The sequence below is a fragment of the Narcine bancroftii genome, chromosome 1 (assembly GCF_036971445.1).
Source record: "Narcine bancroftii isolate sNarBan1 chromosome 1, sNarBan1.hap1, whole genome shotgun sequence".
Lineage (NCBI taxonomy): Eukaryota > Metazoa > Chordata > Chondrichthyes > Torpediniformes > Narcinidae > Narcine > Narcine bancroftii.
In genome coordinates this window covers 452,516,265-452,533,724 of record NC_091469.1, presented here as the reverse complement: position 1 = coordinate 452,533,724, position 17,460 = coordinate 452,516,265, and the positions used below count along the sequence as shown (strand labels likewise).

At 41.3% G+C, this 17,460-nt stretch overlaps 1 long non-coding RNA gene across 1 annotated transcript; it reads right to left on the bottom strand.

Moving 5' to 3' along the window:
* Positions 1–929: 929 nt before the first annotated feature.
* Positions 930–16,025, bottom strand: LOC138753636 (uncharacterized). The gene is made up of 3 exons (XR_011351320.1): positions 15,949–16,025; positions 15,345–15,470; positions 930–2,285 (listed from the first exon to the last, which is right to left on the bottom strand). It is a non-coding gene; the product is annotated as an uncharacterized lncRNA (long non-coding RNA).
* Positions 16,026–17,460: the final 1,435 nt, after the last annotated feature.

Genomic DNA, 17,460 nt, shown 5'->3' with positions numbered 1-17,460 from the left:
AGCTTCAAAATTTGGGCATCTGCACCTCCCTCTGCACCTGGATCCTTAACTTCCTCACTGGAAGACCAGAGTCAGTATGAAACGGAAACAATATCTCCTCTACACTGACAATCAACATAGGCACGTCTCAATGTGTGCTTAGCCTACTGTTCTACTCTCTATATCCATGATTGTGTGGCTAAGCAGAATTCAAGTGCCATCTACAAATTTGCTGATGACCCCACGGTCATCCACTGAATCACTGACAGCAATGAGGAAGTGTGCAAAAGTGAGATGGATCAGCTGATTGAGTGGTGTCGCAACAACAACCTTGAACTCAACATTTGCAAAATTAAGGAACTGATTATGGACCAGCAGGAAGCTATCAAGAGACCATAAGCCAGTCCTTATCAAAGGGTCAGCAGTGGAAAGGGTTGAGAACTTCAAATTTGTAGGTGTCAACATCTCTGAAGATCTATTCTGGGTCCTTCATTTTGATGCAATCATGAAGAAAGCGCGCCAAAGGCAATACTTCGTTAGGAGTTTGAGAATATTTGGTATGTCACCAAAGACTTGCACAGGACAGGGAAAGTCTTCAGGGAGTTGTGAAATGGGCAGTGCCATCAAGGGCATCAGTCTTCACTCCACTGAGGACATCTACGATGAAGTCTATCTATAAGTCTGTCATAGTTTAATAATGGTGTCTCAAGAAAACGACCTCTATCCTCAAAGACACCTACCAGACTGATACCATCAGGAAGAAGGTACAGGAGCCTGAAGATGAACACCCAACAGTGCAAAAACAACTTTTTCCCCTCTGCCATCAGATTTCTGAATGGACAATGAACCACAAACATGACCTCATTCTTCTCTTCTTTTGCACCAATTTATTTATTTATAAATTGTAATTTATAGTAATTCTGCACCTGCAATGCTTCCACAAAACAACCTGTTTCATGACACAAGTTCATGACAATAAATTCTGATTTTTTGAAGGGGCCATTGAAGAAATCATGTGATCAACCATGATCTTTTTAAATAGGTTCGAAGGGCTAAATAGCCTTTTATTCTTTATATGTTTATATACATTCAATTAAATAAACAAAGCATGCAAGGATACAGATATAATGCCCGCAAATAGGAATGATGTAAATGAGGATAAAGGTAGGCCAGAGGTTTTGTTCCTGTACTGTACAATTCTCTGACTTTGGAAGTCAAGTTGGTTAAGGTGGTCATCAGGCATTCATAGAATGAATTTTGCAGTTTCTCAGGAACTACATTGTGGAACCAACTAGAAAACAGTCTGTTTTACTTTTGGTCACTTGAAATGAGACAGGTTCATAGTCAGACAACACGGTTATAACATGTTATAACATGTTAAAACATGTATAACTGTGCTCTTATTGCCTGACTTTGGCCTAAATTGTTCTGTCTAAACTTTTCTGGTCCACGTACGTGTCCAAATTTGTTTCCACATTATAATACCGAGTCAGCTTGTCTCATACCCATTACCCTCTTTGCGAAAACCTGTCCATGAGGTCTCCTTTAAATCTTCCCCTCCTCTCACCTTGAAATAAAATTGTGCCCTTCAGTTTTAGACTCCCCTACGATGAAATCTATCTATAAGTCGGTCATAGTTTAATAATAGATTAGTTCATCATTTAATGATAACAGATGCTCTCAAATAATTAAGATGATTTCATTTGAAATTCAGTGTCAGCTGGAAAAGTGGACAAAGCAAATGTTAAGATAGTAGAGCAGCAGTAACCTACATTTAAGGCAGTAGCTGTCAACCATGATGGATTCCAACGAGTTGAAGAAACTTGGTGAGCAGGGTGAACTGACCATGGCTAGTAGGAAATGAACGATGGTATTCAACAGAAAGTAGTAGCAAACAATGTTGTGAAGATTAATGGTTGCCCAGGCAATGGCAAAGCTGTTAGGACACAAACTGGGCCAGCCCCAAGAGGGCATAGCCACACTGGCACAGGACCCCAGCATCATGCAGAGGACAGTTGGCCGCACCACCACTCATTTCCTTCAGCATAGTGAATTCGTTGCTGGCCGTGAAATGGTAACGAACTTGTGCTCAACAGTTCTCCGCGTAGTGGCTATCACTGATCAGTGTCTCTTTAACACTTAGGTTCCGCTAAATCGGCCATTCAGTGTCCCAGGATAGGAATGGTTGACCGCTTTTAATTGGGACATGATACTCGCTCACATTTGCAAAGAGCCATCCACGGCATTAGGACCGTTTTACCTTCTGCAGGTGACATCATGACGCATCGAGCGATGGTGCACCTGTCCTAAATCCAAATTTGAACAAAATTAATAATGCCCAATTATAATATAATTAAGCTTTAGGTACAACACAGTATGAGTCCTTCAGCCCCTAATGTTATTGTGCAAACCTATATAAACCTTTATAAGGAACCATGGGAAAGGGCGAGGTATAAATAGCAATAGTAGACAATTTTTATACAGTGTGGGAAAGTTGGTAGCAATATTGTGCACAATATATAGAGCATGCGAAGGTTGGTAGGACTATTTTGTACAATACATACAGTGTGGGAATGTTGGTAGGACTATAGTGCACAATATATACTGCGTGGGAAAGTTGATAGCACTATTGTGTGCATTATCAGCAGCGTGGAAAGGTTGGTAGGACTAGTGTGCAAAATATACAGCGTGGGAAAGTTGATAGCACTATTGTGTGCAATATATACAGCGTGGGAAAGTTGATAGCACTATTGTGCTCAATATATACAGCGTGGGAAAGTTGATAGCACTATTGTGCACAATATATACTGCGTGGGAAAGTTGATAGCACTATTGTGCACAATATATACAGCGTGGGAAAGTTGATAGCACTATTGTGCACAATATATACAGCGTGGGAAAGTTGATAGCACTATTGTGTGCAATATATACAGCGTGGGAAAGTTGATAGCACTATTGTGCACAATATATACTGCGTGGGAAAGTTGATAGCACTATTGTGTGCAATATATACAGCATGGGAAAGTTGATAGCACTATTGTGCACAATATATACAGCATGGGAAAGTTGATAGCACTATTGTGCACAATATATACTGCGTGGGAAAGTTGATAGCACTATTGTGCACAATATATACTGCGTGGGAAAGTTGATAGCACTATTGTGTGCAATATATACAGCGTGGGAAAGTTGATAGCACTATTGTGTGCAATATATACAGCGTGGGAAAGTTGATAGCACTATTGTGCACAATATATACAGCGTGGGAAAGTTGATAGCACTATTGTGTGCAATATATACAGCGTGGGAAAGTTGATAGCACTATTGTGCACAATATATACAGCGTGGGAAAGTTGATAGCACTATTGTGCACAATATATACTGCGTGGGAAAGTTGATAGCACTATTGTGCACAATATATACAGCGTGGGAAAGTTGATAGCACTATTGTGTGCAATATATACAGCGTGGGAAAGTTGATAGCACTATTGTGTGCAATATATACAGCGTGGGAAAGTTGATAGCACTATTGTGCACAATATATACTGCGTGGGAAAGTTGATAGCACTATTGTGCACAATATATACTGCGTGGGAAAGTTGATAGCACTATTGTGCACAATATATACAGCGTGGGAAAGTTGATAGCACTATTGTGCACAATATATACTGCGTGGGAAAGTTGATAGCACTATTGTGCACAATATATACAGCGTGGGAAAGTTGATAGCACTATTGTGTGCAATATATACAGCGTGGGAAAGTTGATAGCACTATTGTGTGCAATATATACAGCGTGGGAAAGTTGATAGCACTATTGTGCACAATATATACAGCGTGGGAAAGTTGATAGCACTATTGTGTGCAATATATACAGCATGGGAAAGTTGATAGCACTATTGTGCACAATATATACTGCGTGGGAAAGTTGATAGCACTATTGTGCACAATATATACTGCGTGGGAAAGTTGATAGCACTATTGTGTGCAATATATACAGCGTGGGAAAGTTGATAGCACTATTGTGTGCAATATATACAGCGTGGGAAAGTTGATAGCACTATTGTGCACAATATATACAGCGTGGGAAAGTTGATAGCACTATTGTGTGCAATATATACAGCGTGGGAAAGTTGATAGCACTATTGTGCACAATATATACAGCGTGGGAAAGTTGATAGCACTATTGTGTGCAATATATACAGCGTGGGAAAGTTGATAGCACTATTGTGCACAATATATACAGCGTGGGAAAGTTGATAGCACTATTGTGCACAATATATACTGCGTGGGAAAGTTGATAGCACTATTGTGCACAATATATACAGCGTGGGAAAGTTGATAGCACTATTGTGTGCAATATATACAGCGTGGGAAAGTTGATAGCACTATTGTGTGCAATATATACAGCGTGGGAAAGTTGATAGCACTATTGTGCACAATATATACTGCGTGGGAAAGTTGATAGCACTATTGTGCACAATATATACTGCGTGGGAAAGTTGATAGCACTATTGTGCACAATATATACAGCGTGGGAAAGTTGATAGCACTATTGTGCACAATATATACTGCGTGGGAAAGTTGATAGCACTATTGTGCACAATATATACAGCGTGGGAAAGTTGATAGCACTATTGTGTGCAATATATACAGCGTGGGAAAGTTGATAGCACTATTGTGCTCAATATATACAGCGTGGGAAAGTTGATAGCACTATTGTGCACAATATATACTGCGTGGGAAAGTTGATAGCAATATTGTGCACAATATATACAGCGTGGGAAAGTTGATAGCACTATTGTGCACAATATGTACAGCGTGGGAAAGTTGATAGCACTATTGTGCACAATATATACTGCGTGGGAAAGTTGATAGCACTATTGTGTGCAATATATACAGCGTGGGAAAGTTGATAGCACTATTGTGCACAATATATACTGCGTGGGAAAGTTGATAGCACTATTGTGTGCATTATCAGCAGCGTGGAAAGGTTGGTAGGACTAGTGTGCAATATATACAGCGTGGGAAAGTTGATAGCACTATTGTGTGCAATATATACAGCGTGGGAAAGTTGATAGCACTATTGTGCACAATATATACTGCGTGGGAAAGTTGATAGCACTATTGTGTGCAATATATACAGCGTGGGAAAGTTGATAGCACTATTGTGCACAATATGTACTGCGTGGGAAAGTTGATAGCACTATTGTGCACAATATATACTGCGTGGGAAAGTTGATAGCACTATTGTGTGCATTATCAGCAGCGTGGAAAGGTTGGTAGGACTAGTGTGCAATATATACAGCATGGGAAAGTTGATAGCACTATTGTGTGCAATATATACAGCGTGGTAAAGTTGATAGCACTATTGTGCACAACATATACTGCGTGGGAAAGTTGATAGCACTATTGTGTGCAATATATACAGCGTGGGAAAGTTGATAGCACTATTGTGCACAATATATACTGCGTGGGAAAGTTGATAGCACTATTGTGCACAATATATACTGCGTGGGAAAGTTGATAGCACTATTGTGTGCAATATATACAGCGTGGGAAAGTTGATAGCACTATTGTGTGCAATATATACAGCGTGGGAAAGTTGATAGCACTATTGTGCACAATATATACAGCGTGGGAAAGTTGATAGCACTATTGTGTGCAATATATACAGCGTGGGAAAGTTGATAGCACTATTGTGCACAATATATACAGCGTGGGAAAGTTGATAGCACTATTGTGCACAATATATACTGCGTGGGAAAGTTGATAGCACTATTGTGCACAATATATACAGCGTGGGAAAGTTGATAGCACTATTGTGTGCAATATATACAGCGTGGGAAAGTTGATAGCACTATTGTGTGCAATATATACAGCGTGGGAAAGTTGATAGCACTATTGTGCACAATATATACAGCGTGGGAAAGTTGATAGCACTATTGTGTGCAATATATACAGCATGGGAAAGTTGATAGCACTATTGTGTGCAATATATACAGCGTGGGAAAGTTGATAGCACTATTGTGCACAATATATACTGCGTGGGAAAGTTGATAGCACTATTGTGTGCAATATATACAGCATGGGAAAGTTGATAGAACTATTGTGCACAATATATACAGCATGGGAAAGTTGATAGCACTATTGTGCACAATATATACTGCGTGGGAAAGTTGATAGCACTATTGTGCACAATATATACAGCGTGGGAAAGTTGATAGCACTATTGTGCACAATATATACTGCGTGGGAAAGTTGATAGCACTATTGTGCACAATATATACAGCGTGGGAAAGTTGATAGCACTATTGTGTGCAATATATACAGCGTGGGAAAGTTGATAGCACTATTGTGTGCAATATATACTGCGTGGGAAAGTTGATAGCACTATTGTGTGCATTATCAGCAGCGTGGAAAGGTTGGTAGGTCTAGTGTGCAATATATACAGCGTGGGAAAGTTGATAGCACTATTGTGTGCAATATATACAGCGTGGGAAAGTTGATAGCACTATTGTGCTCAATATATACAGCGTGGGAAAGTTGATAGCACTATTGTGCACAATATATACTGCGTGGGAAAGTTGATAGCACTATTGTGCACAATATATACAGCGTGGGAAAGTTGATAGCACTATTGTGCACAATATGTACAGCGTGGGAAAGTTGATAGCACTATTGTGCACAATATATACTGCGTGGGAAAGTTGATAGCACTATTGTGTGCAATATATACAGCGTGGGAAAGTTGATAGCACTATTGTGCACAATATATACTGCGTGGGAAAGTTGATAGCACTATTGTGTGCATTATCAGCAGCGTGGAAAGGTTGGTAGGACTAGTGTGCAATATATACAGCGTGGGAAAGTTGATAGCACTATTGTGTGCAATATATACAGCGTGGGAAAGTTGATAGCACTATTGTGCACAATATATACTGCGTGGGAAAGTTGATAGCACTATTGTGTGCAATATATACAGCGTGGGAAAGTTGATAGCACTATTGTGCACAATATGTACTGCGTGGGAAAGTTGATAGCACTATTGTGCACAATATATACTGCGTGGGAAAGTTGATAGCACTATTGTGTGCATTATCAGCAGCGTGGAAAGGTTGGTAGGACTAGTGTGCAATATATACAGCATGGGAAAGTTGATAGCACTATTGTGTGCAATATATACAGCGTGGGAAAGTTGATAGCACTATTCTGCACAACATATACTGCGTGGGAAAGTTGATAGCACTATTGTGTGCAATATATACAGCGTGGGAAAGTTGATAGCACTATTGTGCACAATATATACAGCGTGGGAAAGTTGATAGCACTATTGTGCACAATATATACTGCGTGGGAAAGTTGATAGCACTATTGTGCACAATATGTACAGCGTGGGAAAGTTGATAGCACTATTGTGCACAATATGTACAGCATGGGAAAGTTGATAGCACTATTGTGCACAATATGTACAGCGTGGGAAAGTTGATAGCACTATTGTGCACAATATGTACAGCGTGGGAAAGTTGATAGCACTATTGTGTGCATTATCAGCAGCGTGGAAAGGTTGGTAGGACTAGTGTGCAATATATACAGCGTGGGAAAGTTGATAGCACTATTGTGTGCAATATATACAGCATGGGAAAGTTGATAGCACTATTGTGCACAATATGAACTGCGTGGGAAAGTTGATAGCACTATTGTGCACAATATATACTGCGTGGGAAAGTTGATAGCACTATTGTGCACAATATATACTGCGTGGGAAAGTTGATAGCACTATTGTGCACAATATGTACAGCGTGGGAAAGTTGATAGCACTATTGTGCACAATATATACTGCGTGGGAAAGTTGATAGCACTATTGTGCACAATATATACAGCGGGGGAAAGTTGATAGCACTATTGTGCACAATATGAACTGCGTGGGAAAGTTGATAGCACTATTGTGCACAATACATAAAGCGTGGGAAAGTTGATAGTACTATTGTGCACAATATATACTGCGTGGGAAAGTTGATAGCACTATTGTGCACAATATATACTGCGTGGGAAAGTTGATAGCACTATTGTGTGCATTATCAGCAGCGTGGAAAGGTTGGTAGGACTAGTGTGCAATATATACAGCGTGGGAAAGTTGATAGCACTATTGTGTGCAATATATACAGCGTGGGAAAGTTGATAGCACTATTGTGCTCAATATATACAGCGTGGGAAAGTTGATAGCACTATTGTGCACAATATGTACTGCGTGGGAAAGTTGATAGCACTATTGTGCACAATATATACTGCGTGGGAAAGTTGATAGCACTATTGTGTGCAATATATACAGCGTGGGAAAGTTGATAGCACTATTGTGCACAATATATACTGCGTGGGAAAGTTGATAGCACTATTGTGTGCATTATCAGCAGCGTGGAAAGGTTGGTAGGACTAGTGTGCAATATATACAGCGTGGGAAAGTTGATAGCACTATTGTGTGCAATATATACAGCGTGGGAAAGTTGATAGCACTATTGTGCACAATATATACTGCGTGGGAAAGTTGATAGCACTATTGTGTGCAATATATACAGCGTGGGAAAGTTGATAGCACTATTGTGCACAATATATACTGCGTGGGAAAGTTGATAGCACTATTGTGTGCATTATCAGCAGCGTGGAAAGGTTGGTAGGACTAGTGTGCCATATATACAGCATGGGAAAGTTGATAGCACTATTGTGTGCAATATATACAGCGTGGGAAAGTTGATAGCACTATTGTGCACAACATATACTGCGTGGGAAAGTTGATAGCACTATTGTGTGCAATATATAATGCGTGGGAAAGTTGATAGCACTATTGTGCACAATATATACAGCGTGGGAAAGTTGATAGCACTATTGTGCACAATATATACTGCGTGGGAAAGTTGATAGCACTATTGTGCACAATATATAAGGTGTGGGAAATTTGATAGCACTATTGTGCACAATATGTACAGCGTGGGAAAGTTGATAGCACTATTGTGCACAATATATACAGCGTGGGAAAGTTGATAGCACTATTGTGCACAATATATACTGCGTGGCAAAGTTGATAGCACTATTGTGCACAATATATAAGGTGTGGGAAATTTGATAGCACTATTGTGCACAATATGTACAGCATGGGAAAGTTGATAGCACTATTGTGCACAATATATAAGGTGTGGGAAATTTGATAGCACTATTGTGCACAATATGTACAGCATGGGAAAGTTGATAGCACTATTGTGCACAATATGTACAGCGTGGGAAAGTTGATAGCACTATTGTGCACAATATGTACAGCGTGGGAATGTTGATAGCACTATTGTGCACAATATATACAGTGTGGGAAAGTTGATAGCACTATTGTGCACAACATATACAGCGTGGGAAAGTTGATAGCACTATTGTGCACAATATATACAGCGTGGGAAAGTTGATAGCACTATTGTGTGCATTATCAGCAGCGTGCAAAAGGTTGGTAGGACTAGTGTGCAATATATACAGCGTGGGAAAGTTGATAGCACTATTGTGTGCAATATATACAGCATGGGAAAGTTGATAGCACTATTGTGCACAATATGTACAGCATGGGAAAGTTGATAGCACTATTGTGCACAATATGTACAGCGTGGGAAAGTTGATAGCACTATTGTGCACAATATGTACTGCGTGGGAAAGTTGATAGCACTATTGTGCACAATATATACAGCGGGGGAAGGTTGATAGCACTATTGTGCACAATATATACAGCGTGGGAAAGTTGATAGCACTATTGTGCACAATATGAACTGCGTGGGAAAGTTGATAGCACTATTGTGCACAATACATAAAGCGTGGGAAAGTTGATAGCACTATTGTGCACAATATATACTGCGTGGGAAAGTTGATAGCACTATTGTGCACAATATATACTGCGTGGGAAAGTTGATAGCACTATTGTGCACAATATGTACAGCGTGGGAAAGTTGATAGCACTATTGTGCACAATATGTACAGCATGGGAAAGTTGATAGCACTATTGTGCACAATATGTACAGCATGGGAAAGTTGATAGCACTATTGTGCACAATATATACAGCGGGGGAAAGTTGATAGCACTATTGTGCACAATATGAACTGCGTGGGAAAGTTGATAGCACTATTGTGCACAATACATAAAGCGTGGGAAAGTTGATAGCACTATTGTGCACAATATATACTGCGTGGGAAAGTTGATAGCACTATTGTGCACAATATATACTGCGTGGGAAAGTTGATAGCACTATTGTGCACAATATGTACAGCGTGGGAAAGTTGATAGCACTATTGTGCACAATATGTACAGCATGGGAAAGTTGATAGCACTATTGTGCACAATATGTACAGCATGGGAAAGTTGATAGCACTATTGTGCACAACATGTACAGCGTGGGAAAGTTGATAGCACTATTGTGCACAATATATACAGCGTGGGAAAGTTGATAGCACTATTGTGCACAATATATACTGCGTGGGAAAGTTGATCGCACTATTGTGCACAATATGAACTGCGTGGGAAAGTTGTTAGCACTATTGTGCACAACATGTACAGCGTGGGAAAGTTGATAGCACTATTGTGCACAATATATACAGCGTGGGAAAGTTGATAGCACTATTGTGCACAATATATACTGCGTGGGAAAGTTGATAGCACTATTGTGCACAATATGTACAGCGTGGGAAAGTTGATAGCACTATTGTGCACAATATATACTGCGTGGGAAAGTTGATAGCACTATTGTGCACAATATATACTGCGTGGGAAAGTTGATAGCACTATTGTGCACAATATGTACAGCGTGGGAAAGTTGATAGCACTATTGTGCACAATATGTACAGCATGGGAAAGTTGATAGCACTATTGTGCACAATATGTACAGCATGGGAAAGTTGATAGCACTATTGTGCACAACATGTACAGCGTGGGAAAGTTGATAGCACTATTGTGCACAATATATACAGCGTGGGAAAGTTGATAGCACTATTGTGCACAATATATACTGCGTGGGAAAGTTGATCGCACTATTGTGCACAATATGAACTGCGTGGGAAAGTTGTTAGCACTATTGTGCACAATATATACAGCGTGGGAAAGTTGATAGCACTATTGTGCACAATATATACTGCGTGGGAAAGTTGATAGCACTATTGTGCACAATATGTACAGCGTGGGAAAGTTGATAGCACTATTGTGCACAATATGAACTGCGTGGGAAAGTTGATAGCACTATTGTGCACAATATATACAGCGTGGGAATGTTGGTAGGACTATTGTGCACAATATGTACTGCGTGGGAAAGTTGATAGCACTATTGTGCACAATATGTACTGCGTAGGAAAGTTGATAGCACTATTGTGCACAATATGAACTGCGTGGGAAAGTTGATAGCACTATTGTGCACAATATGTACAGCGTGGGAAAGTTGATAGCACTATTTTGCACAATATATACAGCGTGGGAATGTTGGTAGGACTATTGTGCACAATATGTACTGCGTGGGAAAGTTGATAGCACTATTGTGCACAATATGTACAGCGTGGGAAAGTTGATAGCACTATTGTGCACAATATGAACTGCGTGGGAAAGTTGATAGCACTATTGTGCACAATATATACAGCGTGGGAATGTTGGTAGGACTATTGTGCACAATATGTACTGCGTGGGAAAGTTGATAGCACTATTGTGCACAATATGTACTGCGTGGGAAAGTTGATAGCACTATTGTGCACAATATGAACTGCGTGGGAAAGTTGATAGCACTATTGTGCACAATATGAACTGCGTGGGAAAGTTGATAGCACTATTGTGCACAATATATACTGCGTGGGAATGTTGGTAGGACTATTGTGCACAATATGTACTGCGTGGGAAAGTTGATAGCACTATTGTGCACAATATGTACTGCGTGGGAAAGTTGATAGCACTATTGTGCACAATGTGTACTGCGTGGGAAAGTTGATAGCACTTATGTGCACAATATATACAGCGTGGGAATGTTGGTAGGACTATTGTGCACAATATGTACAGCGTGGGAAAGTTGATAGCACTATTGTGCACAATATGTACTGCGTGGGAAAGTTGATAGCACTATTGTGCACAATATGTACTGCGTGGGAAAGTTGATAGCACTATTGTGCACAATATGAACTGCGTGGGAAAGTTGATAGCACTATTGTGCACAATATGTACTGCGTGGGAAAGTTGATAGCACTATTGTGCACAATATATACAGCGTGGGAATGTTGGTAGGACTATTGTGCACAATATGTACTGCGTGGGAAAGTTGATAGCACTATTGTGCACAATATGTACTGCGTGGGAAAGTTGATAGCACTATTGTGCACAATATGTACAGCGTGGGAAAGTTGATAGCACTATTGTGCACAATATGTACTGCGTGGGAAAGTTGATAGCACTATTGTGCACAATATGTACAGTGTGGGAAAGTTGATAGCACTATTGTGCACAATATGTACAGCGTGGGAAAGTTGATAGCACTATTGTGCACAATATGTACAGCGTGGGAAAGTTGATAGCACTTATGTGCACAATATGTACAGCGTGGGAAAGTTGATAGCACTATTGTGCACAATATGTACAGCGTGGGAAACTTGATAGCACTATTGTGCACAATATATACAGTGTGGGAAAGTTGATAGTACTATTGTGCAGAATGTATACAGCGTGGGAAAGTTGATAGCACTATTGTGCACAATATGAACTGCGTGGGAAAGTTGATAGCACTATTGTGCACAATATATACAGCGTGGGAAAGTTGATAGCACTATTGTGCACAATATGAACTGCGTGGGAAAGTTGATAGCACTATTGTGCACAATATATACAGTGTGGGAAAGTTGATAGCACTATTGTGCACAATATGTACAGCGTGGGAAAGTTGATAGCACTATTGTGCACAATATATACAGTGTGGGAAAGTTGATAGCACTATTGTGCACAATATGTACAGCGTGGGAAAGTTGATAGCACTATTGTGCACAATATGTACTGCGTGGGAAAGTTGATAGCACTATTGTGCACAATATATACTGCGTGGGAAAGTTGATAGCACTATTGTGCACAATATGTACAGCGTGGGAAAGTTGATAGCACTATTGTGCACAATATGTACAGCGTGGGAAAGTTGATAGCACTATTGTGCACAATATATACAGCGTGGGAAAGTTGATAGCACTATTGTGCACAATATATACAGCGTGGGAAAGTTGATAGCACTATTGTGCACAATATGTACAGCGTGGGAAAGTTGATAGCACTATTGTGCACAATATGTACAGCGTGGGAAAGTTGATAGCACTATTGTGCACAATATATACAGCGTGGGAAAGTTGATAGCACTATTGTGCACAATATATACAGCGTGGGAAAGTTGATAGCACTATTGTGCACAATATATACAGCGTGGGAAAGTTGATAGCACTATTGTGCACAATATATACAGCGTGGGAAAGTTGATAGCACTATTGTGCACAATATATACTGCGTGGGATAGTTGATAGCACTATTGTGCACAATATGTACAGCGTGGGAAAGTTGATAGCACTATTGTGCACAATATATACAGCGGGGGAAGGTTGATAGCACTATTGTGCACAATATATACAGTGTGGGAAAGTTGATAGCACTATTGTGCAGAATGTATACAGCGTGGGAAAGTTGATAGCACTATTGTGTGCAATATATACTGCGTGGGAAAGTTGATAGCACTATTGTGCACAATGTATACAGCGTGGGAGAGTTGATAGCACTATTGTGCACAATATATACAGTGTGGGAAAGTTGATAGCACTATTGTGCAGAATGTATACAGCGTGGGAAAGTTGATAGCACTATTGTGTGCAATATATACAGCGTGGGAAAGTTGATAGCACTATTGTGCACAATATATACAGTGTGGGAAAGTTGATAGCACTATTGTGCAGAATGTATACAGCGTGGGAAAGTTGATAGCACTATTGTGCAGAATGTATACAGCGTGGGAAAGTTGATAGCACTATTGTGCACAATATATACAGTGTGGGAAAGTTGATAGCACTATTGTGCACAATATATACAGCGTGGGAAAGTTGATAGCACTATTGTGCACAATATGTACAGCGTGGGAAAGTTGATAGCACTATTGTGTGCAATATATACAGCGTGGGAAAGTTGATAGCACTATTGTGCACAATATATACAGTGTGGGAAAGTTGATAGCACTATTGTGCACAATATATACAGCGTGGGAAAGTTGATAGCACTATTGTGCACAATATGTACAGCGTGGGAAAGTTGGTAGGAGTATTGGGCACCATTTTTACAGCATGGGAAAGTTGGTAGTGCTGTTCCACACAATTTATAAAGACCATGGGAAAAAGAGATGTTAGATATGCCCTCCTAGGTTGCTGTGCAGCAGAGAAAGCTTTATTTGCCCGGCTTCATGCATGGAGGGGTTTCTACTCCACATCGCATTCTGGGAAGTGAGGTCAGACTTCACTTTTTCACATGGTTTTTATAAATTGTGTGCTACAGTGCTACCAACTTTCCCACGCTGTTTAAAAATTGTCCACTATTGCTATTTATTTCCTCTCTTTCTCTCGCTGCCACTCTGATATTCCCAAGGATAAGTTTATACCTTCATTTTAATCTTTTCTTCCTTTACGTTCCTGCACTCAATAGACAATAGACAATAGACAATTAGGAGCTGGAGTAGGCCATTTGGCCCATCGGGCCAGCACCACCATTTTAGATCATGGCTGATCATTACCATCTGTACCCCTTTCCAGCCTTATCCCCATAACCCTTAATTCCGTTACCCACAAGAGTCTTATCTAACTCTCTTTAGAACATAGTCAGCGAATCCGCCTCTACCACCCTCTGTGGCAGAGCATTCCACAGATTCACACTTCTCTGGGTAAAAAAATGCTTTCTCATCTCCGTCCTAAAGGGCCTACCCTGTATTCTTAAACTATGCCCTCTAGTCCTCGTCTCCCCCATCATTGGGAACAAGTAATCAGACTTCACCTTGTCTATCCCCCTGATGATTTTATATACCTCAATCATGACCCCCCTCATCCTTCTAAACTCCAATGGATACAAGTCCAGTTTTTCTAGCCTTGCTGCATATGACAACCCTGTCATCCCTGGAACTAACCTTGTAAATCTGCGCTGCACACCCTCTATAGCTAGTATGTCCTTCCTCAAGTTTGGAGACCAGAACTGGACGCAATACTCCAGGTGGGGTCTCACCAGGGCCCTGTATAACTGCAGAACTGCAGAATGCAAAAACTTGTGTCATTTCTTTCCTAGAATGCAATTACCCGTTCTACACTTGCCTGTTTGCAATGTCTTTGGTTCTTTTGACATGCATTACACCCTGGCTTGAGATGACATCATGTTATGCTGGTGTTGAGAAGATTTTCATTCCACACTAGACCTTTATTAGGTTGATTGGCCGTTAACTAGCAAGTGTGAAAGGGACTAATGTTATACATTAGAAAACTGCACATATTCCACTGCTAAGTAGTTACTAGTCAGTAGTGAAAAATTAAAGCATATGAACAACTTATTGCTCACTGTGGTGGTACACCACTGGCCTACCGCAGGGGGCAACCTCTGTACCTGCAGGAGTGTAAGGGGACAGACAACACCTGGTTGGCTGTCAGTCAGTCAGCCTGAATGGACCAAGCCCCACCCATTTGGGTGTCAATCACCCTCCGGGATATAAGCCTGCGCCGGCCTCCCGAGGCCTCACTCAGAGTTGCTGCAGCCACAGCCAGTCTGGCTCTGTGGAAGTCTTTGTGGATTAAAACCTGTTGTACAGTCTTTAACTTGTGTGTGTCTGATTCTGGCTAACAGTGCACCACGCTAACCAATTGTCACTTGCTAATTGCCACATAACTTATTAATAACATTGATTAATGACATCCTGCAAGCTACCTTGTAATTATTGGCCTGTAGAAGTTCACCAGAGGCTTTAACGAACTGGCTCAGGAGGTTCCGGGTGACGACGTGACATCACAATGCAATGATGTCATTTGGAACATGGTGGGGGGGTGGGTTTAAAAGCAGCGCGTGACTGTTTGAGTAAATGACTTTATTGAACTTCGACTTGACTACGTCTGATTACTTTGTCATTCATCATTTCGCACTGCGACACAGTTGCTACATTGGTGACCCCGATGGGCCCAAATGGATTTTGGACCAAACATGGACAATGCAGCTGTTTCTCTCCAACTGTCTATTGGACCCCTCAACCTGAAGTTTGATTTGGGCAGGCTGAGGCACAGTTCCACATTCACAAGACAGAAGTGGAGGCCACTAAGTACTATCATGTGGCAATTGCCCTCGACCAAGACACAGCTGGTCAAATAGTGGATTTCCTTCGGGACCCACCGGCTTTTGGCAAGTACAAAGATCTAAAAACCTTCCTTTTCCAGATTTACGGCCTGTCATGACTCGAGTTAGCTGCACGGCTTCTCCATATCGATGGCCTGGGGTGAGCGCGCTCCTTTGGAGTTAATGAACGACATGTCGGCACTGGCAAACACGCTTGCTCTTCGAACAGTTGTTTTTAGACCATATGCCAGAAGACATCTGCCTCATGTTGGCAGATGAGGATTTTGGACTTTGATAACCCCCGAACAGTGGCTGCCCGTGCAGACATTCTGTGGCGTGCGAAAAAGCAAGCTGCAAGGCTCACAGATCAATGCTGGGGTTCTGGAGCTCGCCACTGCCAAACCCCTTCCACTTTTCTGGGAAAACACCACGGCCAGTCATTGCTAATGGCTATAGCGGCTAGCCACTGTAATTGCCTACTCTACGTCTGGGATGAACTCTACCAATGCAAATTTCTAGTCGACAGGGGTGCAGAGGTTAATGTTCTTCCTTCTTCGAGCTTTGACACCTGTACCAGGAGCCCAGGTCTGACACTCACTGTGGTGAATAACAGTTTGGTTCGTATGTATGGTACATGGACCCCTGAAATTCTGCGACAATAAATTCACATGGAAATTCATCCTTGCTGCTGAGTCCTGGCCGTTGCTGGGTGCTGACTTCCTTAGAGCCCACTCACTGATGGTGGACTTAAATGGGCGCTGGTTGATGAACACCACATCATTCCAGACTTTCCATCTTGGAAAAGACAAATTACTCACCCCACACCTAAACACTGTGGAGTACTCGAACAGCAAATTTGCCAAACTTCTTGCCGAGTTTCTGGACATTGTCACTTCCCAGTTCTCCACTGCCGCAAATAAACATGGCATCGCACACCACATCCACACCCAAGGACCTCCACTACACGCCCGAGGTCGATGCCTGCTGCCTGACAAGTTGCAGCTTGCGAAACTAGAGTTTCACAAAATGGAGTAACTTGGAATCATATGCAGGTCTGATAGCCCGTGGGCTTCCCCATTACATAGGTGTCCAAAGCCACAGGAGGCTGGAGAC